Below are 27,229 nucleotides of genomic sequence, written 5' to 3'. Positions count from 1 at the left end.
TGAAGCACAAAGATTAGGCACTGGAATGGCTACTGGAGGGAGGGTTGGTTGAGTGACAGTCTGCACACTAAATGGTGAGATTTTCTGTCCTTCCCACCTGGGTCCCAGGCTGGCAGGCAGGATTATTTTCCTTAGGCAGGAACAGTCTTCTAGAGAAATCAAATGCTAAAAGAAAATTCTATAAATGATGAAAGCCTAGAGGCCAGATCACTACACAACTGTATACAGTGAGACCCCCAATTGGCAAGCCTGGCCTTGATATTCAACAAGCTTTTTAGTGCCTATGTCTGACACAGGTACAGATAGCTGAAGATTGCTAGATAATTAAAGAAAACCTCCAAACTGAGAATTGGCAAAAAGCATATAACATAATATTAAAAAAAGAATTAAAGAGAAAGCAAAACACAAAAAACTGTCAGACATACAAAAACTGTCAAAAAACAAACCAAAACAAAATCCTTATAATTAATACCCTCAAAGAAAAGAGAATTCCTATGAAAAGAAAAAAAGAAATAGGAAGCAAAAAATAAAATCCCTGGGAAAGTAAAAAATATACGTATTACTGTCAAACTACAATAAAATATAATCAGTAGATAGGATGAATTGAAATAATCTTCAAAAAATAAAAATGAATTCAAAATAGTAGAGAATATTAATATATCAGGGGAGTAAATAAAAAAGTTCTAACAATGATTAACAAAATTCAGAAAGTAAGTCAAGAAAAGAGTAGTTTTACTCGTGTTTTACACTCCTATCCAATGTGTCACTGAGATTTATATGAAGTTAAAGGCCTGTAAACATATAGTTATTTTAAACAAGTACAAATCAGATTATGTTTTCTTTTCCATTAAGGCTTTAGGAAGTTTTTGGTTTGCTGTATTACAAAACATCCATCTTTTTATTTTTTTTTATTTTTTTGATTGAAGGAGAAAATCATGCTCTTGCTTCATGATTTTTAAATCTTGATAAAATAGTTGATAAATCTATGCATACTGAAATAGCATTTTATTACTAGGATAGAGTAATTATAGAATGCAAGCAAGTATATCATTCTCACCTCAACAGATCTTTCCAGATCTGTCCCCTCCACACAATACCAGGTACTGTAGAGGAGACCCATGTGTAGATGACATGGAACTTCCCTTTAAAGAGCTTACAACTGAGTGGAGGTGAGACCTTTAAAAACTTATTAATAGTAACCTGCATAAGAAAGAAATTAATTAAGTCTAAGATAATCAGAAAATGTTTACCAGGCAGAAAGCATTTGATAGGGACCTAGAAACCACAGATTTTAATAGTCAAAAAGAAGTGGCAATAAGCATGACAGACATGACAGAGGACATGAGGTCCAAGATGCATAGATTGTGAAAGGGAAAGTCATTAGAGAAACTAATTAGAGTGGTAGTGAATCAAAAGGATAAAAACATGAATTAGGCTTCTGGAGGATTGTGAGGAAAGTACTATTATTATCTGAATGTTAAAAATACTTTCAAAACTTTAAAATGCTAGTATTGGTCCTTTGTATATAATGGTAGATTTTACTAAGAAGGAAATTGGTCTGTTCTCATTCTATGCATCCACATTAGGCTATAAAAAAATTGAGGTCCATTTTTATCTTTAGTTGCTCTTTAATAATATATTATAGGATTCTGGACAGTATCTAATATGAACCATATGTCTGACTAGAATATATGTAATCATCTAGGAGGGACTCAAAATATAGCAAAAATAGCTACATATACCATAAATAGATTTTGGGGGGTTAAATTTTATCTATCAATAATTGCCTTTCCCTAATATACATATGTTTATTGCCTGTGAAAAGATTTTTCTTTAGGCAGTTTATAAAATTTATCAACTATGACATTTGTATATCAAGTTCTTAGAAATAATGTTTTATGACTTTACCTCAAACTATTTACTGCTATATTTTGTTCTTGTTTTGAGGATGATCTGAATGAATCAACCATGCAAGACTGTTGGAAACAGCTATTTTGACCTGAAAGTAAATCTGTTACTATGCTTGAACTGAAGAATTTAGCACATTATTTCTCAAATTATAGAATTCTACTTTCATGACACATTAATGGGCAAGCCATGAAAAAAAACAAAAAAATAATTCCATAGTCAAATTTATGTGGTAAATGTTGAATTAAACAAAGCTAAATAGCTTTTTTTCTGTTGGATCTCAGAGAGCTAATATGAACAGAAAATCAACAAGAGAGGATTATAATAGACAGCATTTCCCAACCTTATTTGACCACACAACTTTTAATATATGTATTTTTTTTTCCAGAATACCCATTAACATCTCTGAACACAATTTGAGAGTCTCTGGCTTAAAGGATTAGTTTAACATCTGATCTTTTCTGCTATGTTTCCTGAGTGAAGTGTTAAATAAATCCAAACACTTCAAATCATTTATGAACAAGCACCACCTGTTTAAATATTTCAAATACTAACTTTCATTTTACATTGAAGCATAAAGGATCTCTTGCAAATCAAAAATACATTCTGAAACCATATAATTTCAATTTAAATAGCTTTAATGTGAAACATCCATAAGATATTTTATGTGTTTGAAATGGATAAAAATGCACTGAGAGAAAACAGAATAGCTCACACTAAAATTATTTAGTTCAAATTAAAACTTCACACTTCACATGAAATATTTCCATAGCATAGTAAAAATGTATACAAATTGTTGCTTTTCCACTTTTTTGCCCTTAAAATTCTTCCAGGTTGTTTTATCCAAGTAGAAGTTTTTACCATATTTATTTGAATTGGGGGGTTATTTATAATCCTAAGAGATACTTCATTATAGTTACGAAAAATATTTTTGTTTTAATTAATTGTGTTAATCTTTCTCTAAGTATAATGGAATACATTAATTCGCACATGAAAATACATTTATTGGAGAAAAAATATAATTAATAAAATTAATCCTGCCTATTCAACTATAACTATATGATCACTTCAATGTTTGGCTTTGAATTCTTTCATCTCTGCATATTTGTTCGCACATGAACACACCCACAGATACCGATACAGATCGACAAATCCATACACACACCCCAAACACATAAACACATCTCCAAATTCCCACTATCACCCAAACCCACAAACATATCACTTAAATACATACTAAACCTCATACTCTACCATATACACATACAGATCGACAAATCCATACACACACCACCAACACATAATAAACACATCTCCAACCCACTATCATCACCCAAACCCACAAACATATCACTTAAATACATACTAAACCTCATACTCTACCATATACACTCACACCAAAATACACAAACACACACCCCAACCTTCCCCAAACACAAACACATGCAAATACGCACTCTTAATTGTGCATTGGGCTCATGCTGAATATAGACTTGTTTTAATCCTTCCAATCTATCTCATGAATATTTTTTCTGTTTCACGTGAAGTATAGTGGTTGCATTGGATTATTATGCATAAGTTTACCATCAATTAAGCCACCCCTACTTCCCTACTGCTGGAAATTTAGGTTGTTTGAAATTAGTCATTATCATAATAAGCTTTTAAAAAGCTTTTTGTGTAATTCTGATTTTTCTCCTGTGAAAATTCCAGAAGTGCCAAAGTAGAATCAACATGAATAAACATTTTAAAGCTTGATACTGTCATATTGCCCTCTAGAAAAGTTGCACTGTTTTCACTTCTCTCATACCATGTTTGGGACCACACATTTCTCTAGTCTCTTGATAACACTCTGATTATAATTGTTTTAGTTAATTTCATAGGAAAAATGTATCTTAATCTTTCCATTTATATTTATTAGATTATTAGCAAAACTGGACTCTGTGTGTGTGTGTGTGTGACTTGCAGATTCATACTCTGTCCATTTTTCCAATTGGTGTGTCCCCTATTTTCTTACATAATTTTTATATTAAAGTTGGAAAACATTTTTATGAAAATTAAAAATATTTTCTTAGTTAAGACTTTTGCCTTTCAATTGTGTTCATGGCAACTCACAAATAGATGCTTTAAAAAACCCAGTCCCTATAAAAAACATTCAGGACAAATTTGTTTCCTGAAATATATTAAAGGAAGAGATACTCAAAGGGCCTACTATTATTTTTTTTCATAGAAATAAGTAGACAAAAATATTTAAGAACAGTAAAACAACTAGAGATTCAATATTCAGTTTGCTCTGCTCTATTTCCTCTTCCTCCTACCTATAAATATATAAAAGTAATCTAGAAAGAATAAACAAATCAGTCAAATATATTTTTAAGGAAAACGTCCTATAAAGTAGATGGACAAGAAAATTAAAATGAATGCTATTTAGGTGTAGTCAGTCAGATCACAATTTGTCTCACGTAGACAGTTAAGTACCACCACTTTTAGACAATCGGTTAACTCGCAGGAAAAAGAAAATAATTTAAATTCATACAATATACATATAGCATAATTACAAGAGATTGTAAAACAGAAAATTATATTTTTGTAAAGAAATGCTTATTTAATAACTCATAAGGGAGGATAGAAAATTACCACAGAAATAATGATATTTTTATATCATCAAATTTATAACTCCAAAGCCTCAAAAAAGGTATAGAAAATTACAAACATAAAGAAATTTTATGAAGTCAAAATAACCCTGTTAGGAAAATGTGACAAAGATGTATCAGTCTTAGTTGGGTATGTGTCTTGATTCTACTCATTTCCCTTTTCTTAACGTCAGGTGATAGAAATCTCACCCACATTATAAATCAGCTTCCTAAGTGGCTGCCTCCTTTTTCAGTCTTGCCCCAACTCTAGTATACTTTCCCCAGGCTCTATGTTTGTTGTTCCCAATATATAAATCTGGTTGTGTTTTCCAGTCTTGATCAAAGGAATTAAAAGACTCTGCAATATCTATAGAATAAAGTATGATTTCTGACATGTGGTCTACAAGTACTTCATAAGCAGACTCTTCATTTCTGAAGTACAATAATCAATCTGTTTAAGTTAACTTTGAAGAGAAAACTCCATAAAATATGTAAGAACTTAAAAAATAATTGTCATATTATTTTATAAAATGACTTTAATTAACAAAGTTTGAATATCATTAACATCAAATGGAAAACCATACAACCACAATTAAGAAATTGGTAATGACTATATACAAAATATTCCTAGAATACAAATGACTAATGAACTTGAAAACATTCAAACATGACTAATCAAAAAAATGCAAATAAAAACAAAATGCTGTTTTCCCTTATAAACTCAGCAATGATTAAAATATTATCATCTTCAATCCTAAAAAGGGAGCACTGAATCAAGCAAGATCATGCCCTGCTAATATCAATTATATAATTGGCAAACCATTCTGGAAATTTTGGCAAGATGTTTCAAGAACTTTAATTTATGATCATACCCTTTGATGCACTTTTAGGAAATTATTAAGAAAACGAGATTAGAAAGATACATTTGTACAAAATTATTCCTGATAAATTATTTTAATAGACATATCAAAATAAGCATAGTGATTGAAATGATTAAATACTGATATACTTTAAATGAAATATTACACAGCCATTAAAATGATTTTTATGACCTCTAATGACATGATAAAATGCTTATGTTAAATATTAAAAATATCAAGTAAAATATGTGTGGTACCAATTACATATAAAAAATGATTGCATAAGAAAAGATTGTAAGAATCTTTATTTAAATATAATGTGTATTTCCTCCTAAGTGGCACATTACAAGTGATTTTTACTTATGTATTTATAACATTAAATGGAATAACTTCATTTCTGAGAATCAATCTTAATACCAAAAATATAGGGAAACTGGAGATATACAAAGATATTTTTTAGGCCAATATTCATAAAAGCTACCGCTACCCCCATGAATATAGCCTGAAATAGCCTGCATTTTAATTCAGCAGGTAACTATCAGATAAACTATGGAACATTCCTGCTAGGCTATTGTGGAGTTAATAAAATTATTTTTAAAAGCAAAAATTAAATAGCCTAAAAGTTTTTATGGTAAGCACTACACAAAACTGAATACTTCAAGAAAATGAGAAGACAAGGCACGGACTGGGAGAAAATATTTGTAAAGAACACATCTGATAAAGGGCTATTATCCAAAATATACAAAGAACTCTTAAAATAAATTTAAAAAAGAAAACATCCCAGTGAAAATATGGGCCAAAGACCTCAAAAGACACTTCACCAAAGAAGATATACAGATGGCAAATAAGCATATGAAAAGATGCTTCACATTATATGTCTTCAGGAAAATGTAAATTAAAACAACGAGATAGTATATACCTATTAGAATGGTTAAAATCCAGAACACTGACAACATCAAATGCTGGTAAGGATGTGGAGCAACAGGAACTCTCATTCATTGCTGGTGGGAATGCAACGTGTTACAGCCACTTTGGAAGACATTTTTGTGGTTTCTTATAAAACTAAACAGACTCTTACCATATGATCCAGCCATCATGCTCTTTGGTATTTATCAAAGGAGCCAAAAACTTATGCCCACACAAAAAACTGCAGATATATGTCTATAGCATCTTTCTTCATAATTACCAAAACTCAGAAGCAACCAAAATGTCCTTCAGTAAGTAAATGGATAAACTGTGGTACATCCAGACAATGGAATATTATTAACACTAAAAAGAAATGAGCTAGCAAGCCATGAAAAGACATGGAGGGAACTTAAATGCATATTACTAAGTGAAAGAAGCAATTTGAAAAGGCTAAATGCTATATGATTCCAACTATATGATTTCCTAGAAAAGACAAATCTATGGAGACAGTAAAAAGAATTGTGGTTGCCAGGGGTTGAGGTGAGAAGAGATGCACAAGTGGAGCACAGAGGATTTTTAGGGTAGTAAAAATACTCTGATACTGTAATGAGGGATACATGTCATTATGTTTTTGTCAAAACCCATAGCATGTATAATACCAAGAGTGAACTATAATGTAAGCTATGGACTTTGGGTGATTATGATGTACCAATGTAGGTTCATCAAATGCAACAGATGTGCCACTCTAATGGGGGATGTTGATAATAAGGAGACTATGCATGTGTAGGGGTGGGGGTTATATGGGAAATCTCTATCTTCCCATTGATTTTGCTGTGAACTTAAAAATGCTCTAAAAATTGTTTACAAAAAAAAATACACAATAATGTTACAATGATGAGAATATACAAAAGAAGAGGATAAATAATAGAATCATCCATATAAAAGTGGTAAGAATGAAGTGACATGAGATTATTGCTACTCATGTTCTGTACATTTTTTATATATTCTGAGTTTTCCAGAATATATATTTTAAAAATGGGGGGAAAACTGGTCAAAGGATACAAACTTTCAGTTATAAGGTGAATAAATTCTGGGAATCTAATATACAGCATGGTGACTATAGTTAACAGTATTGTATTAAATACTTTGAATTTTCTGAAAGAGTAGATAATAATGTTGTATACATTAAATATATGTAATTTTTGTCATTTGCATCTCAATAAAGCTGAAAAAATGTGAAAAAATGTGAATGAGTTTAAGGGTTCTAATAGATGACCACATTCTATGAGAACACATATTCTAGAGTAAATTAAAGCATGAGAAAACAATGTCAAGACAGGAAATTAAAAAAAATAGAGTATGTTCTCAAATCTCAATTTGACTAGAAAACATGGTAGGGAGAGGGAAGGTAGAACAGAAAAGCCTGGTTATAACTAGATTACAGAGAAGTCTTAGCAAGAATAAGACATTTGACTTTTATGAGGTAAGCAAAAGTTTGTTATATTTAATTTGTTCTTTATTTACAGATGAACTACAGTATCAGAGTAGTATTTTAGTGACTTTTATCTGTACAAATTATATTAGATTAAAAAATACTATAGGCACCTGATCAGTTAAGGGGAGAGAGCCATTACCTAATGATGTGGTGATTGTGGGAAGAAAGAGAACGGACTTGAGTAAACTCTGAAGGTAAAATTGCTGAATTTACAGACCAATAGATGTGGGTAATAGGGAGATGAAAGCAAGTCTTGCAGATGTGTGTTCAAGTCTATATGAGTTTGAGAAGAAATAATTTGGCATTTAAAAAATATAGGAACAAAGGAGGGAGAAAATGGCAGAGTAGTAAGACCCTGACTTTACATCCTCCCATAGACACACCAAAATTACAACTATTTACAGAGCAGCTATCAATGAGAATGACCTGAAGATTAGTAGGAAAGATCTACAACTAAAGGTATAAAGAAGAAATCAAAACAAGATGGGTAGGAAGAGCAGAGACACAATATATAGTAAAGAACCACATCTCCAGGTAGGCTACCCACAAACATAAGAATAATTAAAATTGCAGACGTTCTCCCCAAGGAGTGAAAAGTCCAAGCCCCACACTGGGCTCCTGAGCCTGAGGATCCTGCAATAGGAAGACAAGCCCTCAGAATGTTTGGCTTTGAAGGCCAGTGGTGCTTACTTTTGGGAGGGCTAGAGAGCTGTGGTGAAGAGAGAGACTCTACTCCTAAAAAGGCGTACTCAAAATCTAACACACCTGGGACCAAGGGCAGAAACAGTAATTTGAAAGGAGCTTGGGTCAGACCCATTTGCTGATCTTGGAGAGCCTCCTGGAGAGGCAGAAAGCAATTGGGACGCATGTTAAGAACATCAGACACTGATAGCAGCCATATCTGGGAGCTCAACCCACCACATGGATACTGGTGCTGGTAAGATCCATTTTGACATCCTCCCTCTAGCTTATTAGTGACAGGACATGACCCTACCCACCAGCCAGGCTGTATCAGTCCTGGGACTCCCCAGGCTAAGCAGCTAGCTGGGCAGAGGCACAGCCTCTTTCACCAGCAGGCCCACTGCTCTAGCACCCCGTGATACTCCAGCAAGCTGGAGATGTGGCCCTGAACACCAGAGATCAAAGGACCTGGCACCACCCATCAATGGGCCAGCTCTAGACCCAGAATACCACTTCACCTACTTGTGGGAGGGGGACCAGCCCTTGGGCCCCCTGAGACATGGCACCACCCACCAGTGGGTTAACACCAGTCCCTGGATTTCTGTGGCCCCACAAGTAGCCATGTCAAGACCTAGTCCACCCACCAGCAGGCTGGCACCACCCCAGAACTCCCTGGGCCCTGGCCCCGCCCAACACCAAACCAACACCAGTTCCAGGAAAACTTGAACACCTCAGCCAGCTATTCTGAAATCCATCCTCACTTATCAGTGAGATGTCACCAGCTCCAGGTCACCCTGGTCTCTGCAGCTAACCATATCAGGAACCAGCCCCACCCACCTGAAGGCCACACTATCTCCGGGATTACCAACCCCACAGCTAGCAACCTCAGGACTGAGCTCTACCTACCAGTGGGCCAGTACTAGCCCCAAGACTTCCTGGGCCTCCACAGCCACCCACCTTATGACCCAGCCCCAAACACCAGTGCCCAGTACACTCTGCACAAGGCAGTGTCTGGAAACAACCATAATGGGAGCCAGTCACACCTACAAGACCACACATAGTAGTCAGCACACCACAATAGAAGGACCCAGGCAGCCCACATAGAGGATATCCCTAGCACATATAGCTCTGGTGACCACAGGGGAGATATCCTGTTGGGCCCCATAGGCCACTTCTCTAAGATTGGGAAACATAACCAACCTACCAAACACAAAGAAATAAAAACAGTGAGGTAGGCAAAATAAGTCAACAGAGGAATATGTTCCAAAAGAAGAAACAAGTTGAAACCCCAGAAGAAGAACTAAGTGGAGTGAAGATAAGCAACCTACCTAGTAGAGTTTAGGGTAATGATCATAAAGAATTTCAAAGAACTCAACTCAGGGGAAGAATAAATGAACAGTGTGAACAGTTAGGGGTTTTTAACAAAGAGTTAGAAAATCTACAGAAGAACGAAACAGCTGAAGAATACAATAACTGAAATAAAGAGTACAGTAGAAGAAAACAACAGCAGATAAGATCATCCAGAGGAACAGATCAGTGAGCTGGAAGATGGGTAGTGGAAATCACTCAAGCTAAACAGAAAACAGAAATAAAGATTTTAAAAAATGAGAACAGTTTAAGAGACCTCTAGGACAATATCAATCACAATAATATTCATTTTACAGCGGTCCCAGAAGGAGAAGAAAGAGAGAAAGAGGCAGAGAACATATGAGAAGACACACTAGCTGAAAAACTCCTTAACCTTGAAAAGAAACAGACACCCAGGCCCAGGAAGCACAGAGAGTCTCAATCAAGATCAACCCAAAGAGGACCACACCAAGACACAGTGTAATTAAAATGGCAAAAATTAAAGATAAAGAGAGAATATTAAAAACATCAAGGGAGAAGCAACTAGTTATGTAGAAGCGAATTCCCATAAGGCTGTAAACAGACTTTTCAGCAGAAAATCTGCAGGACAAAAGGGAATGGCATGATATATTTAAAGTGATGAATGGGAAAATCCTACAACCAAGAATATGGGTGTGTGTATATGTATATATATATATATATATACACACATATATATAATGTAATATTACTCAGCCATAAAAAAGAATAAACTTTTGCCATGTGTGAAAACACAGATGGATCTAGAGGTATTATGCTAAGTAAAATAAGTCTGACAGAGAAAGACAAATACTGTATGATATCACTTAGATGTGGAATCTAAAAATCAAAAATGAAGAAACATAACTAATCAGAAACAGAGTCATAGTTACAGAGAACATACAAGTGGTGGCCAAGAGGAGTGTGGTGGAGGGAAGAGAGAAATAGGTGAGGGAGATTAAGAGGTACATTCTTCCAGTTACAAGATATTTGAGTCAGAGGTATGAAATGTACAGCATGGGGAATATAGTCAGTAACTATGCAATATCTCTATATAGTGACAGATGACAGCTGGACTTATCATAGTGATCATTTTGAAATAGAAATATCACATCACTTTGTTGTATGTACCAGGAACTAAAATAGTGTTGTAGATCAATTATACTTCAAAATCTAACAGACAAACTCATAGAAAAAGTTTAGATTTGTGGTTACCAGAGCTGAGGGATGGGTCGGGGGTGGGGGGTTGGATGAAGATAGTCAAAAGGTACAAACTTCCAGTTATAAGATAAATAAGTACCAGGTATGTCATGTACAATATGGTAAATATAATTTGCATTGCTGTACATTTTATATGAAAATTGTTAAGAGTAAATCCTGAGTTCTCATCACAAAGAAAATTTTTTTTTCTATTTTTTGTTGTTGTATCTATATGAGATACTGGATGTTCACAAAATTTATTGTGGTATTCATTTCATGATATATGTAAGTCAAATCATTATGCTCTACATCTTAAACTTATACAGTGCTGTATGTGAATTATATCTCAATAAAACTAGGAGAAAATATCAAACAAACAAAAACAAAATTAAAACAAAGAATACAAGAACACAAAGTGGCAGAAATGATATATCTAAGAGTTGGTTAGAATATTCAATATAGTTTAATTTTTTGTCTTACATCTCCCTTTTTTTTTTTTTTTTTTTTTTTTGTGGTATGCGGGCCTCCCTCTGCTGTGGCCTCTCCCGTTGCGGAGCACAGGCTCCGGACTCGCAGGCCCAGCGGCCATGGCTCACGGGCCCAGCCGCTCCGCGGCATGTGGGATCTTCCCAGACCGGGGCGCGAACCCGGTTCCCTGCATCGGCAGGCGGACGCGCAACCACTGCGCCACCAGGGAAGCCCACATCTCCCTTTTTGACAGAGTAGTTCTGTCTTTTCATCCTTGTACAAAATTATCCTGGCAAAATACACATCCTTTTCTCAATAGAAGTAAATAAATACAGGTATTCCCCACTTTTCTAAAGTACACTTTACGCCACTTCACTTTTACAAAAGACCTACATTAGTATCTGTTCTCGCTAAACAAAAGAAATCCAAACAGGAATTTTGCCTTTATGAAAAAAGCCCAAAAGCAAAAATAGTGTTCAATATTTGTTTTGAATGGAGCTATAGAGGCAGCATGCACCAGAGCAACAAGAGTGGCACCATCAAGCTCCTTTCCTGGAACTACACTCAGCAGCTCAGCATCAAGCCGGCATAGCTTTGAACTATGTCTTGTGAGCATCTGTGTTTTACGTCCATTTATTTTGTGCATCGTTAGCAAGATATATCCTAAGGTAATTGCTTCTTTGCTTTACACCGCTTCAGCTTTCAAAAGGTTTCAGAGGAATGCTTTACTTTCCCATAGCAGGGAAAACTTATATTCAGAAACAAAATGTAATCAACAACCTGATAATTTACACAGAAACAGAAACTGAGGGTCACACACCTCGGAATTACCTATTTGTAATATTCATCATTTTGGCATATCTCTAGGACACGGGTTCTCAAACTTTAGAGTGCCTTACAGTCATCCAGAGGGTTTCTTGAAAACACAGATTGCTGATCTCTACCCCCAAGATCTGATTTAGGAGGTTGGGGCGGGGCCAGGAATTTGCAATTCCAAGACCCCTTGTGACATTGATGCTGCTGGTCTGGGGACTGCAGTTGTAGAACCACTGCCCTAGAACCACATTACCTTAGGAACAATAAAGAGAAGCTATTTTAAGTAACTGAGGTTAAATGAAATATAGTCAAGGGCTAATGTCTCAAAATATAACTCTGGAGCAGTCTGCACACACAACCTTTAATGGGAAGAAAAAAATGGCAGTTTGAACCTGTGATGTTTCATTGTTTAGTCATCAAAAACTGAGGTCCAGAGAACCTAGACTGCTATTTCACACTGAATCTAAATACTTACCACTAGATAGTCACTGGATCAAATTATTTTTTAGTGACAGATAGAAATGAAAGCAATAGGAAAATAATTAATAATTAAATTTTCCATTTACTATATTGATTCTCAATACGTAATGAGCCAGTTTATGGGGTGAAGGCTAGAAAGTCAGACAATATGTGAGCTACTTAGAGTTTGTATTTTTCAATAATAATATCGGGGCTTCCCTGGTGGCGCAGTGGTTGAGAGTCCTCCTGCCGATGCAGGGAACACGGGTTCGTGCCCCGGTCCGGGAGGATCCCACGTGCAGCGGAGCGGCTGGGCTCGTGAGCCATGGCCGCTGAGCCTGCGCGTCCAGAGCCTGTGCTCTGCAACAGGAGAGGCCACAACAGTGAGAGGCCCGTGTACCGCAAAAAAAATAATAATTAAAAAAAAAATAATAATAATATCAATAATAAAAAGCAACATTAATGTCTTCTAAGAAATGTGATCATGATTTATAAGATTACTCTGCCATTTTATAAATACTGGATAAACAAGCTACACAGTTTTTCTTATTCTCAAATATGCCACCTGATGTAAATTATCCATGATTACTCTGGGAGTTACATGAAGTTGCATAAATTACATAAATTATATAAATTACAAAATCCTAGAACTCAGAAATCAAGTCACTCCAAGTCATCTAGTAAAAGACCTCTGGCATTTACTACCTGTGCAGAAATAGGAAGTCATATAACCTTTCCAGGTCTTAGTATACTTATTGCTAAAATGGGGATTAAAACTTCCATCTTCCAAATATTGCTGAATTGAAAGATGATATATATGTCAGTGCTCAACATAAAGAAGGTCCTCAATAAATATTATCTGATATTTTACCTGAAATATCTATGATACCATCTTGAAAACAGTTATAAAATTTCCTTTTTGATCCTTCTTTGTATTCACAGTAGACTTGAGACAAGAAAGTGGAATCAACAGGCCAGAAAGAGTGGATAGATTCTATAATGATTCATTGAAATAACAGGGGTGTATCCAACTCAAAACTGAGCCATTACTTAACCCAATATAGGCATAAAATTATTAATTCTTTAGTCATTATGAGATTTCCAGTGTTTGCTGCAGTTCATTTGATAAAGTAGAATATAAAATCATCCAGCTTCTCCTTACCTAAAATCCTTGGGCAGAAACTGTTAGCACAGGAAAGTGCTTAAAGAACTCACATTCTACCAATCCAGAAATGAAAGTCCAGTGGTAACAGAAAGCAAAACAATCATTTTACATGTCATATTTAAACCATGCAGCTCTTTTCTCCAACTAAAGCTCATGAGAGCCATAAAAGGTCACTGGGAGGTTACCCAGGTAACCAGCTTGTAAATGTTAAAGGTTCCCAAGTCTTATACAGTTTAAATAACACCTGTGAAAATAACTGGCTGGTTCTCTCTTTCCTCTATCTAAAAATATTAGCTTCACCAAAATGATTCTAACTTCCTTATTTTCAAATATGCTAAAGTTAAAACAAGTTCTGTATTAGGATGTGGCCATTTTAAAAACTTTTTCTCCAAAATATTTTAATGTGATAAACATATATACATAGTTTTAGATTATAACTTTGAAAATGTCATATTCTGATTCATCTTCTTATCTAAAATGTGTTAAAACATTCCAGATTCTAACATGTAACAGTGCTAAGGATTCTTCCTAAATCAAGACATTTAAAAATTCCGGGTTTATTTTTCTGCACAGATATCAAACCATAAAAAGAGTGATTGGAGTGGGGAGGAAACCTGGAGGTTATCACTCATTTACTTCTCCAGACTCTGATCTATGAGGATCATATTTCACATATGGGCAAGCAAAGAAGTGGTCCCCATCGTCAATTTAAGCCTTGATAGATATTCAGTGCCAATTTGAACTTCTGAAATAGCTTTCATTTCAGATTTCAAAGTGCTTTTTATAAGAAACTATGTTATATTTCTTTAATTGCATTGACTTAACCATAGACTACATAGAAAACCATTTTACAGGTGAGAAAATTGAAGCAACCTTCCAATGAATCAGGGATCCAGAAAAAAGACACTTCTTAGCATGTAAAACTGGCCAAATACTTTCCAAATTCCACAGAACTATTGATACATTTACTACATATTGAATGGACTATATATTTGTGAGTTCTTGTTACTACATATCAGATCATTTCTCATAATTTTTTCAACAGAAATGCCACAGGGCCGCTTCAAAAACAGGATTACAGACTGAGTGATCCTCACATGGTTCTGTGATTTGACACTCTTCACAGATACACACAGTCACAGTATATACTGAAGTTTTCTATATATTTTCAGTCTTAAGAGGATGCACTCAATGCCCCTACACATCTGATGTTAAAGTTGGGGAGGTCATCAAGAGATCACCAGTTGAAACTGTGTGCTGGACCTGGGCAATTCGAGGCTCCCCATGTTCTCCTCTGTCCTAGGAATGTGCCTTCCGTATTCCCAGAAGTTGCCCCAAGGACACAGCCTTGAGATAGACATGTGATGTTGAGACTATCCAGACTGCGTGTGTGACTGAATCTAGTTAAGGCCTCTATACAAACTTTTAAGATTCTGATGATGAAGATATACTGTCTGGAGATGAGCTCTATTGTCTTGAGGCCACCAATGGCAAGCCTCATAATTAAGTTCCCTTACTCATTAAAACTGCTACCTACCAATCTGGAGTGGTCTGCCTCTTTTCTTGGTCTCTCACTGTCCTCTGCGTATGAGGGCCAGTTTACAAACTAATAGTTAAATATATGATTAATGTGTAAGCATACTTTCTCTGGCAATGGAGCCAATGAAAGTCAGCAATAACTATCTCACATGGTGAAATTAATCAAATACTGCCAATATAAACAGCAAACAGACTCTCAATATAAGTGGACAATTTCTTTTTGAGCAACAACTTTATTTAGCATCCAGTTAAGGCTGTGTGGCATAGGCTTGATAGTAAGAGAGACAATTCTTGTTTTCAGTGAATTTAGAATCTACGTAAAGAAATGAAGCATTTACGTATGTAAAACAACTTGAGAAAAAACAGTGATTAATACAGGCCAGTAATGAATAACTGGTAAATATTTTGGATCATACGGATTAAAGGTGTCATCTAAGTGTACTCTAGTTAAAAAAGAAGATCCTTCCTCTGGAAACAGTAACATCTGGGCCAAGTTCCCTGCTTTGAGCTTTGCACTGATGTTAAGGCCCATTCCATGCATTCCTAGCAGTAGTACCTTGATTTTGTGTCTCATTCCTTTTTTCACAGTCCCTAGTTTCTTCTCTCAATGACCTAAGCTATACAGTGTTTCTAGAATTATCTTCCTAAGGTCTAAGTCAAATCATGGTATAGTAAATAAGAGAGTTAGACTCGAGTCAAAGGGATCCAGGTTTGAACCCTGGCTCTGACATTTATTGTAAGTGACTTTGGACAACTTACCTAATGTCTCTATGACACAGATTATTCATCTATTAAATAGGGAAAAATAATACACCTACTTTTAAATTTTCCATAGGATTAAATAAAATATGAAAATTCCTAGCCAGAATACTCAGTACCTAGTAAATGTTCAGTAAATATGAGATATTATTTTAATTCTACCCCTACCCCTTAGGCCTTAAAATTGCCTATCAAAATAAATTGTGAGCTTCTAAGCCAGAAATTCAAGCCCTTTTACTTTATGGCACAGCTGCTCTTCTAGATTTCTGTCCTTACACTTTTCCTATTGGCAATCCATGTTTCAGCCAGACCAGATGGTATGCCCTTTTCTGCATTATCCCCAGATCTCTCCACCTTTAAGTAGTTCCTTTGATCAGCCTCAAATGCCCTTCTCATCCCACTTTTCCTTTATCAATTTCAGTTCCTTGATGGTCAAATCCAAGTACTAATTCTCATATGATACAAGTATGATTCCTTTTAATTCCAAGAGTACATTCCATCTGGGCAGATGAGCACCTTCCACTACCAAAGCTGAGCTCTTCGGTGTCAGAGATGGGGCTTTTCTCTCCTTTAAATGACAAAGCTGCCAGCATATTGCCTGCACATATTGAAATAAATGCTGAATAATGATGAATGAGGAGACTTGTTGGGACACAGCCTGCCCCTATCATGGAAACTTCTCATACAGCAATGTTTATTCACATTGAACCAATATTTAATGTACAGGATACAAAAGCACTGGACTTTCCAATATTATTCAATTGCTTTCCTTAAATTGTCCCCAAAGTGGGTGTCAAGTCTAGTTATTTCACAGTAATGATTATATTTTATGGCCAAACGTGCAAACTGACATATATTATGTACAACTTCAAGAAATTAAGTCTAGCTTCTGGAGAACAGTATTATTCAGTTAAAGATTTTTTTTTTTTAACCTAGCAACGAATGATTAAATCAGTGTTTCATTGAGTGGATGCTTTAATAAATAAAATCTATTTATGCTCATTTTTTAGAGATGGAAAAAACCTCAAATCACTTATCCTTAATAAAACAACATAAAGTGGAGTTGTGCTCATATTACCAAATAGCAGATGGATTACTTAGAAACTCATTTAATTAACCAAATATGTTTATTCATATTTGAGTCTGTCATCTTGAAGCACTGATTTCATCTGAAATATAAAATAGAATTATAGATGTGCCACAGATCTAAAATGTGGTATTCATGTTTTCCTGGGAGTTTAATAAAAGTTAAAGTATTTCAGCAAGAGTATGATATAATCCAAATAAAGTGTACATAATCACTTTTCTTACCCACCCACTTCAGGAATAGTTTTGGCCTTGGGACTTATGTATGCAAGCTCTTTCTGATTTAATGGCTCAGGGTTCCATGGGTCTCCCCAGCAGTGGTCTGTAAATTAATAACTGCTTTCTGATTTAATCATTTAACTAACTTTTCTTCCTTGACCCTTCTTTAACTGCAGCAGATCCTTTGTTTCTTTCAAAAGCTATTAGAACAAATATAGAAAATTCAGGGTTAGGCTCTGACCTGTACTTACAGACACAATTAGAGCTAGGCCCTTTTAATTCTGGTAACTCAGTAAAGCAGACTTGCTGTAAAGAAGGCAGTAAAGAAAGGTCAAAGACTAATGGAGGAAAGGAGTTGGTTGCCTTTTAAAACCCCAAAGTATATATTGCCTTTTATTCCATTTACTCATTCCTTGTTTAAATGTCTTTCAGAAGTTAATATAATAAGATTATAGCATTACTAAAGTTACTATGTGTGGATAAATAAAGCTTCAACCATGGATCAGGTATTCTTAACCTGTGGCCCTAGGAAAGGCTTCAGGCAGTCCCAACTTTCACGAAGTGTGTTGATATACATTTCTTTCTTTCCTTTGGAATAAAGATTTTATAGGCTCAACTTCTTTAAGGATTCTGTATCACCCCCAAATTTAAGAATCACTGATAAAAAATAATAACATATGTGTTAAAATACATATTGAGTTACATCCAAATGACTTTTTAAAGAAGTTTTACATGTTTTATTTTCAAAACCCATAACAACCAAGTCAGGCAACTGGCACATGGGCTTAGGTGTCTTTAGTCAAATAATTGGATATCTTAGCAGGAATGCACAAGCAGTAAACTAAACCACCAACTTTTCACCTTGAAACTGATGTTTTATTGGAAAAATAAGGGTTTCATAAAGTGAAAAATCTGTGTATAGGGATGGAAATTGGAAGTAGAAAGCATACAAAGAGCATGTAAACAGAGGAAACAGAACAGAGAAATTAGGAGGTAGTGCAGTGGAATGGTTGAGAGCACATACTGTGGAATCAAACAATCTGAAATGGAATCCAAATCTGCCATTTTATAGATAGTGGTGTGACCCCAAAATATGTATTCCATTTAACTTTTGTGAGGATTAAATGTAATGAACTTAAAACAGTGCCCGGCATACAATAAGCACTCCTCAACTGTTAATTGCTGATGATATTAGTTGCTGGTGACGATAATTGTGATGGAAGAATGTCCTGCCTAACATGAACATAAATAATTAAAACTGACCCCAGGACTGAGACTGTTGTCTTCTCTCTCCTTGCTGACTCACTGTTCAGATCTGGGCCACCACTGATCTCACCTGCTCTAACACTCACTCCCAGCTATCTCTTTCAACATTTCTCACACTATATAGTACTTAAGGCAGAATTAGTATTGGTAGTAATTTAAAAAATCATATATTGATATAATACTTTACAGATCCTGTGATATAGACAAGTCAGTCCAGGTTATAAATATCTCCATTTTCAGAGATGAAAGATTTATTTCAAAGACTGCTCAAAGTCTTATATAAATTAATTTTAAATGAGCATATAAGCATCAGATTGTTTGGTAATGAATAATCCTCCTAAATCTTATCATCTCCATTTTACTGACAAGATCATCTCCCATAAGATTTTCCATAAAAATTCTGACAAGAGTTTTGGAGGTGGAGAGACCTTAAACTCTTTTAGTTCAACAGTCTTATTTTATAGATGAAGAAACAAAAGCATGGACATATACATTATTGCTCAAAGACATCTGGCTAATAATGGGGCTGATTCAAATTCACATTACTGAATTCAGCTTTTCTTAATTGTATCTTGCCTACTACATGGACATGGAATGAAGTGTTTGCTAAAGAGGATAAAGGTGTTATTGGTTATCTCTGTTTGTGTGTACATTTGCTTGTTCTCAAAGACTGAAAATGTATGCCTTGGTACCATAGGCATATTACTCTATCATTATGATTAATCTTTTATCTTGGAAATGATTTCATCTATTTAGTGTCTCTATTAGTTACTATAAGTAACATAGCACATGAAACAGTATGCCATTCACTCTCTCAGAGAAAACTGAGGCAGGCAGGAAGAACTTCAAAGTAACATGCATTCCCTCCAGCCTTGTAAAAAGAAATTAATTATAGTGTGATGAGTTGTTTAGAGATGTGAGCCCATCGTAGGAGGGCCATCCTGCCTGTCTCCTCACCATACTCTGCATTATACACACAATGATCTAGATCATCAGGGCCACTTGTAAAGGGAAAACTCATATATCAAAGGAGACCATGTATAAGGCTTTTACTTTTTATCTTCTATCCATCAGTATTTTTCATACCACATGCATGTATAACTTTTGTAATATTTTGAAGCATGTTTAAAAGTTTATGCCATTGCTTTAGCCAATGAGAAAATACTGTGATAGAAGAAATGAAATTTTCAAAAAATATTAAAAATCTTCTTTTTCTTTTTGATTGGCTTGTTTACTTTTTTAAAAAGGTCAGCTTCAAGTTTTAATCTTTATCATTGCTGTATTCTACTAAAATAAATATTAATTATGTTTACCTCACATCATTGTAAAAAAAGTTTTGAGGTACACTGGTAAAAATACAAACCATTATCTCAGTATCTAGCATTTGTTCTCTGAAAACAGTAGAGTGTTAAAAGAAAAAAGAAAGGACAGAAAGAAAAGGAAGAAAGAAAAGAAAGAATGAAGAAAGGGGGGGAGAAAATGTAGGTAGATCACTAAAGAGAAACAAAAGACATTGCTTCCACAGGTGTAAACAGCACATTTACATGATTACTAAAATACTAAGAATTTCTTCTAAAGTGCCTATTGCTTTTCAAATATAGTCCTTCTGATGAAGAGGACAAATCAGATGATGATATAGCAGAAATCCTTAATTAAAACTATTTTAACTATAAAAACTTACACCACTGTTGCATATTTTTTGGTTTTTTTTGCTTATTTTTCCATTCAGTTGGAAAAATGTAAAAAATTAACACTGAGTAGATTACAATTTTTCACTCAAAAATCAGATATAGAAATTATACATTGAATAAAAATAAAAAATGGTCTTTACTTTTATGTTTTTTTTTTTTTTTTTTTTTTTTTTTTGTTGCGGTACGCAGGCCTCTCACTGTTGTGGCCTCTCCAGTTGCGGAGCACAGGCTCCGGACGCGCAGGCCCAGCGGCCATGGCTCACGGGCCCAGCCGCTCCGCGGCATGTGGGATCTTCCTGGACCGGGGCACGAACCCGTGTTCCCTGCATCGGCAGGCGGACTCTCAACCGCTGCACCGCCAGGGAAGCCCTTTTATGCATTTTTTAAAGTATGGGTAAAAAATGTTGGGGATTTATTAAGAAATTCCTTACTTTGCAAATTTAACTTAGGTGATCTACATACAAATTCTCCATCTTTTTGTACTACATGCCTGGAGACTACATTCACAGGACTGCACAAGGCCCACACTGTTGGTAGGCACACAACCTTCTTCACCTAGTGGCAAAAAAAGCTGTTGAAAGGTGTCCATTATGCAGCACTGAAGGAGGAGTATGGGAAGTGAACAGAAGTGACCTCCAACTTGTATCCTGGGGACCTAAAAGTCAACTTATCACTAACCAGCTGTGAGAGTTGATTCTATGTGTCAATTTGGCTAGGCCACAGTACCCAGATATTTGTTCAAACACTAGTCTAGATGTTGCTGTGAAGGTATTTTTTAGATGAGATTAACATTTAAATCAATAAACTTTAAGCAGATTTACTCTTCATAATGTAGATAGATCTCATCTAATCAGTTGAAGGCCTTAAGAGGAAAAAAAAGAGTCCTCTCCTGAGGAAGACAAAAGTCTGCTTCTAGACTGCCTTCAGACTCTAGATGCCAAATTGACTCTTCTCTGGGTCTTCAGTGGCCTGCCGATTTTGAACTTGGCAGCCTCCATGATTGCTTGAACAAATTCCTTAAAATCTCTCTCTCTCTTTGTGCATTTTCAGTTTGCTACTATATGAAATAGGGTGATAATATATACTTCCACATTTTTAAATGATTATATGAGATGATGTATATATAGTGCTTTATAAACTAAATATTAGTTATTAGCACAGCCTCATTGAGAAGGTATCCCTTTTCTTTATCTTCACATTATTAACTTCAATATAGGGGTAGTGTCTAGGAAAGAGTAAGTGATAAGGAAGAAGATATTGTGAAGAATATCAAAACTTATAATTATGGGTGCTACCATTAATCTTCACTAACTGAGCACATACTATGCACTGGGCATTATGATAGAGCATTAATGTGTATTTCTCATTTAATATCCCAAAAATCACAGAAATTTTGAAAAAATTACAATTTCTCATTTTTAGATGTGGTCACTGAGTTTTGAAGAGGAAGCTGTTAAATAATTCAATAATAATCCTAAAAATAAGAATATGAGAAAGAAGAACTTCAAATCCAGATTTTTCTGATTATATTTTTAATCACTGCACAATACTACATTCCAGAAATAAAATAGTTTAAATGATGGGAGATAAGAAATACACCAAAAAAAAAGAAAATACATCAAAACAATTCAGTTTAAAAAGTTAGAATTACAGCTAAAGCAGCTTCCATTATTGGAGGACAAAATCTAGGAATCAATTGTCAATTACCTACAAACAAGGCAATATTGTCATATTTCCTTTTTTCTGGATTCCCTTTCAATTTCTCCTCCATACTTCTATTTTTAACATTTTGAATTCTTTGTATTTAAAGCTCTACCAAAGATGCCTGAACTGGCCCTTCTTGCAGGCATGATAAGCTGACATCTTAGAGATTGGTGGCATTGCCCTATCAGTTGTCTCTCTCAGCCAAGCCCCAATGCCTGACATTAAAATATTTTTTCTTTGCATTTGGAGTAAGTTTTTACAAGTCTATATGTCTACTGTAAAAAAAGATTATATCTATATGAAAATTCTAACATCTTTGTGAACACTTTTTATTTGGATGACTCTCTCTCCTTCCTCAAACCAGTCCAAAAACACTGGCAGAGAGGCCTTTTCTAGAAGAGTGCATTGAAAGGGAAAGTACAGTGAAGAACTTTTGTTTTCATTCTTTTCCCAATTATTCTTTGGACTAGCACTACTCTAAAAAAAATGTTGATAGATGCCAATAGCTAGAGAGAGAGAGAGAGATGTATCCCTACATAGACAGATGCATTTTAAGCCAATTAAACTCAAAACTAAGAAAAAAGAAAGATGCAGTATGTCCTTACTTAAGATCACTTAATTTACGGTTAAGATTTAACATCAGAAAAAAGTGATGACATTAAACATAATACATATACAAAAATAATAGATTACTTTTTCATACCCCTTTTATCTAACAGTCATAATAGGAAAATGACAGATTAATCTAAAAGGAATATTTTTTTCATGCAAAGGCAAAGTGATTATACAATTTTCTTTTCCACACTGTCTGTATGAGGTTTTAACTATAGTTTTAGAAGATTTCCAATGCAGAAGTTAAACATACAGTTTTATAGTTACTATAATTTTTAAAATAGAGATAGCAAGTAGTGATTCTACCAATATTCAAGCATTTCTTTAATCTTCGTTGTAGCCAAAGAGCATGCCAATGATTACAGGTAATTTTCAGACCTCTATATTATAATACACAAATGTCTACTAATTTGAAAATATCTAGAATAAATAGTTTTACACTTGTACCTCTATCTTCAACCTTAATATTTGGTGTTTCCTTACCCCTAATCCGTGCAGACTTTATTACTACTAATATGTCTGTGGAGGGGTAAGTCACAGACAAATGGTTAAAACCCTGTGTAAATCCATCAACAAGGAAAACATAAATTCTGTTACATCCATGTGATAGAATACTATTCAGCAATAAAAAAGAATGAAGTATTGATACACACAACTAGATAAGTATTAAAATAGTATGCTGAATGTAAGAAGCCAGACACAAAAGAGTTTATACAGAATGACTCCTTTTATATAAAACTCAATAAAATGATAACTAACCCATACTAACAAAAAGTAGTTCAGTGGTTGCTTTGGGACTGGGGGGACAGGCAGGAAGAAATGTTTACAAAATGAGTTTATACATACATCAAAACCTGTCAAAGTGTACAATTTATATATGTGCAGTTTATTGTATGTTATTTATATATCGATAAAGTCTTTTTTTTTTTTTTTTTGCGGTACGCGGGCCTCTCACGGTTGTGGCCTCTCCCGTTGCGGAGCGCAGGCTCCGGACGCGCAGGCTCAGCGGCCATGGCTCACGGGCCCAGCCGCTCGGCGGCATGTGGGATCCTCCCGGACCGGGGCACGAACCCACGTCCCCTGCATCGGCAGGCGGACTCTCAACCACTGCGCTCGGCGGCACGTGGTATCCTCCCGGACTGGGGCACGAACCAGCGTCCCCTGCATCGGCAGGCGGACTCTCAACCACTGCACCACCAGGGAAGCCCGATAAAGCCATTTTTAAAAGCTCTGTGTAAAATAAATAAGTTGCAGTCTACCTTTAAACATCTTCATTCATTCAAGTATCCTTTAATTTGTTCAAAAGTACTAATTGGAAAATATAGGCATGATGGGAATTAAAAGATTCCTTAAGGCAGCCACAGTCAAAGCTGGGCAAGCAACATGAAATAAAACAACAAATTGTAATGAAGTTGTTATAAGTAAAAATTTAAAAGCCCTGAGGAAGGATTAATTATATTTTTTTTTCTGGAAGTATTAGAGAAGACTCTCAAATCATCATTCAAATAAACGTCCCAGTGAAGTTTTTCCTGTCCATACTCTCTAAAAGTACATCTCTATTTTTCTCTACAGCACTTATCACCATCCGACAGCACTTCACTCATTTATTTTGCTTGGTATCCATACATCCCCATACACGTAGATACAATTAAACTCCACAAGGGCAGCAACTTTGTCTGTTTTGGTCATTGCTGAGTTGCCATAACTTCTAGGGGGGCCAAGTCCATAAAAATATACAATAAACATTTTTTCCTGAATGAATGAGTGAGTGGACTGAAAATTTACAATGGGGCAGATTTTAGGCTGGCACTGGGGATTAAAGCAGTCAATTCAACAGACATGATTCCTGCCATTATGAAATGTATATGTACATGTAATGAATAATAAAAAATAAATAAAATATAATCACACCTAAATGGGATTGAATTTGTCAAAGAAAAGCACAGAATAATGTGAAAGGTTGTACTAGTGCAACCTAATCTGGGATTATGGAATCTGGGAAGCTCTCATGGAGGAAGTAACATTTAGCTGATATCTGAAAGCTAAGGAAGAATTATTCAAGAGAATGTGGTGAAAAACTATGCCTTTATGGAGAGAATAGGTTGGGTGGAGAGCCTGAGATAGAAAGGAATTCAGCACATTTTAGGAACAGAGGAAGAGGAAAACAATGTGGTAGGAGAGCAGTAAGCAAGGACAGAGCAGAAACGGATAAAAATGGAGAGGTGGAAGCAAGATGATGTCTCTTGCAGGAAACATTGAGGATTTTATACTTTCCCCTTAGACTAGCAAGAAATTATTTTTGGCTTATACTGAAGCAGAAGAGTAGCATGATTGGATTTCCTTGTAAACTGATCACTTTACTGTGTGGATAATGAATTGAGAGGACTTATGAACCAAGTCTAGAAGACTGATTTTGAGGCCACTGCAGTGATCTACAAATTGTTCCAGTCCATCTTTCTGAGCTTACTGGCATGAAGTTGTTAATAATATTCTCTTATTAGTGATTCAATCTCTGTAGTAATAAAAATTACATCTCTACTTCCAGTGTAATCGTGTAATTCCTTTTTTAAATTATTAATCCTACCGAAGTTTTGTCTATTTTTATTAGCCTTTCTAAAATGAATAAGTCTTTGTGGATCCACTCTATTCTATGTTTATTATATCATATGCTTATTTTTTTCTACTTCATTAATTTATGAATTACCTTCACTATTTCCTTCTTCCTAAAATCTTTGGATATATTTGGCTATTATTTTCTAAGTTGAATGCTTAGATAATGAATTTTTAACTTTTATTCTTTGTAATGTAGCATTTGGGCTATAAATTTGTTTTTCTAAAGCATTACTTCAGCTGTAACCCACATGGAATGACAGGTAGTATGTGTTTTCATTCAGTTCATATTTTATCATTTCTATAATGATTTATTTGTAATCTCTGAGTTGTTTAGAAGCATGCTTTTAAATGTTCAAAAATGTTTTTTCTTTATTTTTTTACTTCTAACTGACTGCATTGTCAAAAAATGGTTTCTGCATGAAAACTTGTTTAATATGTTGAAGCTAACTTTATAGTCCACCAATAGGCATGTTTAGTGTTTCATATATTCTTGATAAACATGTGCATTTCCCTTGGGAGTGAATGAAATTACCTAGGTGGAGAGTTTAATATAAAAAGCGGAAGAAGCCATTCCACCCATTCTACCACACAAATGTTTGCTATATAATAGAGAGTTCCTGACTTACATGTACTACTATCAGCCATAGCCACAACTATTCACTATGTCTATTTTATTTCTCCATACTTTCACAGATTCTCTTTGCTCTTCTTGTATACCTGCCATCACTGTTCCAGAACAACCATGTTTTTTATATAGCCAGCATGGAGCTGTCTCTTCAAAAATCATCTGACTCACCAACTCCTACAGAAAACTCTAGGATTTCCTGGTATGGTTTTGGTGCCTTGCCTACACGCTCCCCATGCTTAAGCACCTAACTCACTAACCACAGTTATTCCCTCCCCTACTAGACTTTGAACATCTGTGGACAGAGACATCTGAGCCATTGCATTTCTTGGCCTCAGTATAATGACTCACATATTGTAGGTGTTCAACAAATGTCTCAATTCATGAATGGATAAATGAATCAATGAGTTTTGTTTAAGCCTCCAAAGGAAACACATTAGCAGAAGACTAATGAATTCTACAACTTGATTGCGTTATGAGAAACATGATAGTATCACTTAAAATTAATTTTGTTATAAGAAGAAAAAAGTTTATATTATCAAGTTGATTGTAAGATTAATAAATTCTTTAATGAAGAGAGAATTCCCTATACAAAAAAGTTCAATTAAATAGTGATTATAATAAAAAACATTTTCTAATATTGAATAAAAATATCACCAAGAGGAATTAAAAAAAAAAATGAAGGAACAGTTTACAGAATTTTCTATGTTTTCCATGATAGGTGGGAACAGTGATGTACCCCTTAATTTGAAATAAGGAAAAACACAACTGTATTCAGCATAGAAACATCATCCACATCTCTATTGTGGAGAGCCAATGGTTAGATTGGATCAGTTTTACTCCATTCATTCATTCAGTCAGTCAAGCATCCATTCATGCATATGTGAACTGTGAACCAAAATATTGCCTGCTATATCTGTAAACAAAGGATGTTGCAGCCATCAAGCCATCATATTACAGCCTCCCAGACAGTGAGCCCTGAGGGAAATTCAGGATGGAGACAAAGGGACTGCCCACTGCCAAGCCCATCTAGCAGTCAGTAACTGCAGCCACCCCTCACGGTGCACCCTGAGGAAACTCAGGATGATAAAACACAGGATACTGGCCCCAGATAGCTGAGGTGCATATCAAAGGAATGATTTCAGTGAGGCCAGACTCATGC

At 35.2% G+C, this 27,229-nt stretch overlaps 1 protein-coding gene across 1 annotated transcript in view; it reads right to left on the bottom strand.

Annotated features, from left to right (window-relative positions):
* Positions 1–27,229, bottom strand: part of MMP16 (matrix metallopeptidase 16) — a 382,560-nt gene that overhangs the window by 258,686 nt on the left and 96,645 nt on the right. The window lies entirely within an intron of this gene.

This window comes from Physeter macrocephalus, chromosome 15 (genome assembly GCF_002837175.3).
Source record: "Physeter macrocephalus isolate SW-GA chromosome 15, ASM283717v5, whole genome shotgun sequence".
In the NCBI taxonomy this organism is placed as follows: Eukaryota; Metazoa; Chordata; class Mammalia; order Artiodactyla; family Physeteridae; genus Physeter; species Physeter macrocephalus.
This window is presented reverse-complemented; position numbering and strand designations above follow the sequence as displayed.